Raw genomic sequence first — 3593 nt, forward strand, 5'->3', positions numbered from 1 at the left:
ACTTTGGGAGAAGCTGTTGCTTGAGTGTGCTGTACACTGATACTTAAGGGCTAAAAAACACATAATACCCCACCTTTAAATACTGCAATCAGCTACTAGTGCAGATGAATATAAAGAGGGAAGATAAGATTTAAGATAACTGGATCATTATTAGTGCACAAACAAAGCTTCCTTTTTTTGTGCACATCCTTTTATGCGCCTTGTCAATTTGCCGCAGCCCGTGTGCTGATTGAACACACGGGATTGGCCAGAGTCTCACATTGACAGGGGTTCCAATCAAGGTGACTGGGAAGAGCTTATTCATGATTAAAAAAAACAGAGAGAAAAAAAAGCAAAGGCAAAAAATTCCACAGCACACAATAAAAATAAAGCCCTTTCCCAGCCGCCCTACTAAGCTTTAGGCCTCAATCACACATACGCGGTCACTGCGCGGGTGCGGGGCGGACGCGTAGACCGCGCGGGCGCTGGAGCGGCGTGTTCAGGCGTCCCTTTCTCACCAGCGTGGTCTGCGTGAGCGGGTTGTCCGCGGCAATGGGCTACTAGTGTAATATGTTTGAAGTAATTTCAGAGGCGTTTCAGGAGCGAAAGGATGTTTATTCCCAAGAGCAGGCATCCAAAAACGTGCATCAGCATCAGCAGTCAAAAACACACAACACAATGCGGCTTCCATAGCTCCAGCATAGACTAATAGATATAGATCTCGAGATATATGTATCTAGACACGCGCGCTCCTCTCAACTGCGCCGAATAGTAAATTCTAACGAAACATATCTGCATATATGACAACTAGGACCTGTCTTCATTGTTTTTAATGGGACCCCGCTCCAAGCCGCGCGGAAAAATAGACAGAGCAGAACACTGGCAAAAGCCTCTTGTGTAGACCAGTTTGTGGGCAGATATGAGCTCAATACATGCATAGAAAGCCTAGCTGACACGAGATGTGTGTTTATGCCATTGGTTTCAACGGGATGCCGCGCACAGCCCGCTCAAGTCCGCGCAGAAAAATAGACTTGATTTCTATTTAGAAACCGCTGCGCTGGATGAAGAAATATAGCTGAAATGAGAGATTTTGCAGAGATTATGTCCCGTGCTAAAGCTCCATTGCCGTGGCCCCCGCTAAGTGCGGCTAAATCGGTTGGATCTAAATAATTTCTGGAGGACTCTGAGCTGCACGATGTTTGTCTGAGTGAGTATATGAGCATGCACATACCTAGAAATAAGGTACAGGTGTCAAAAAAACGGAGTTGCCCTTTAAAGAATGTCTGCAACATGGTGAGTGTTTCTGCCGCTGTTTTTCTCAATAAAATGTTTTGACAGAGCGCATATCAGTGGGTATCCGCCATCTTGAAAAATCGAAGAGCGGGATGTAACTCTGTCAACATACACAATGACTGTCAGCTAACCGCTTCACTAGGAAAGACCAAACCTGGCACAGTTGTGCATGAGGTTATCCTGTAGCAACACCTAGCGGCCAAAGTTGGAACGTCGTTGTATTTTTTTATTAATAGAATTAGTCCGGAAACTTTTGGGTCCCCCCTCGTATGTTAAGTATTATACTCTCAGCAGTTACATGCCTTAGCTGTTAAATAGACCAATCTAACACTAAGCTTCAGATAAACTAAATGAAATTTCCCAGTCATTTTAAACCATTTATAATACATAATTACCATAGTGATGATGCTAATGATCTCATCCTTCAGGCTGGCCTTGATGGTGGCTTTGGTATCTTCATCGCTGACATAGTCCAGTTTGTACCTTCGGTCCAGACTTGTAGCGATGTCGAGCAGTTTCTGTGTTTTTGGACTGCGGTACTTCTCCTGAAGGTACTGCAGGATGGATGTTGTGATATCACGTGCGAGTGAAGGGTCGTCTTCCTCCACTTTCAACATCCTTTCAAAGAGGTTGAGGACAGGCTTTACAGAGGAGACACTAACATACCGCTCTCCTGACAGGGCATCTGTAAATTCTGCCAGTGGTGTCAGACACTTGTCCATCACTTCAAGAACCATGACGTCTTGCCATGGCAGAAGGTTGGGGCCAATGTTCTTGCGCCGGTCACTGCACCGGCGGAGAACTGGTGTGATGGCCTCTTTGCGTTTCAAGAACCCTTTTGACCATGGCTATATGGGATCCCCATCTTGTTTGGCTCTCCATTTTCAGCTTGAGTTCAGGTAGGTGGAGATCCTTTTGTAGTGTTGCAAGCTCTCGCTTACGCTTCCAGCTGTAGCTGCAGGCACTCACCACCTTATTGCATACTTCCATTGCATGGTTGATTCTCTTGTCCTTCATTGAATTTTCTAGAATTTCACTACGCTGTGAAATATTAATGCACAATTACGAGATTGAGTTGTTTATGCGAAGATTGCTAAGACGGAACTACTTACTAAACATGGCGTCTGGGCGTAGTGATTTCAAAAGAAAAAGTAGTTCCTAGTATTTTCTTCAGTGTCGTAACGCTACAATATTATTTGTTGGTGTTCCGCAGCGTAGTGAATGTGCGGATTATAACGTGTCCACCAAAGTGTTTTGGGGCTGTTGGATTGTGTTTTGATGAGTTTGATAAGGGGAACCAAAAATACCATTCACTTCCATTGTGTCCGTCCCGAAAACCTTCCCTGACTCACCTCTGAATAAACAACAGCTCGCCCTCACAAAAAAGTAAGTATGCTGTTCGAAATGACTAAGGAATTGTGCTAAATGGGCCAATTTGCCAAAATGCTGAAGTATCCCTTTAATAACTTGCTGATCTAAAAACCATGACTCTGCTATTATTGAAACTGAAGGAAAGTACATAACTAAACCAACTGAGATAGCAAATTATTTGAATAACTTCTTTAGCAATAAAGTAAAACAAACAGGCTTAAGAGTCTAAACACATCCAGTGATCTCAGTGGCAGCAATTTTACTGAAGTGATCAAAAATGTAATAATGAAAGGCAAAAATTGTACATTTTCTTTCTATCATATAGATCTGCATGAAGTGGAAAAACTGTTGAAATCTGTAAAAAGTAGCAAACAATTTGAGCTGGACTATTTAGATGGAAAAATCTATTTTGATGGAAAAATTATCTCAATAATGGCAGAATATATTGTCAAGCCTGTTTGTCATATATTTAAATTGAGTTTAAAAGACAGTCTCTTCCATAATACTTGGAAATTGGCAGAAGTCATCCCCCTACGTAAGGATAATAAGCTGCCTCTTAGTGGCACTAATAGCAGACCTTTTATTATGTTGCCTGCACTGAGCAAGATAATGGAAAAGCTTATATTTGCACAAATTTCACAATATTTTATGAATTTTAATCTCACCTCTGATTCTCTGCATGCCTTTAAAGACAGCCATTTTACCTCCACTGCACTTGTACATATGACAGATGACTGGCTTTGTAAGCTTGATGCAAAAATTACGTTGGTGTGGTAGATTTCAGCGCAGACTTTGATATGATAGATCACAACTTGTTGTTGCACTAACTGTTTGGCTTTTCTGGCTGTTCCCTGAAGTGGTTTAATTGCTATCTAACAAATAGATCACAGTCAGTATATTTTAGCTTTTCTGCAGTCCTGAGGCTAGACTGTGGAGTTCCACACGGTAGC

The sequence above is a fragment of the Salarias fasciatus genome, unplaced genomic scaffold (assembly GCF_902148845.1).
Source record: "Salarias fasciatus unplaced genomic scaffold, fSalaFa1.1, whole genome shotgun sequence".
In the NCBI taxonomy this organism is placed as follows: domain Eukaryota; kingdom Metazoa; phylum Chordata; class Actinopteri; order Blenniiformes; family Blenniidae; genus Salarias; species Salarias fasciatus.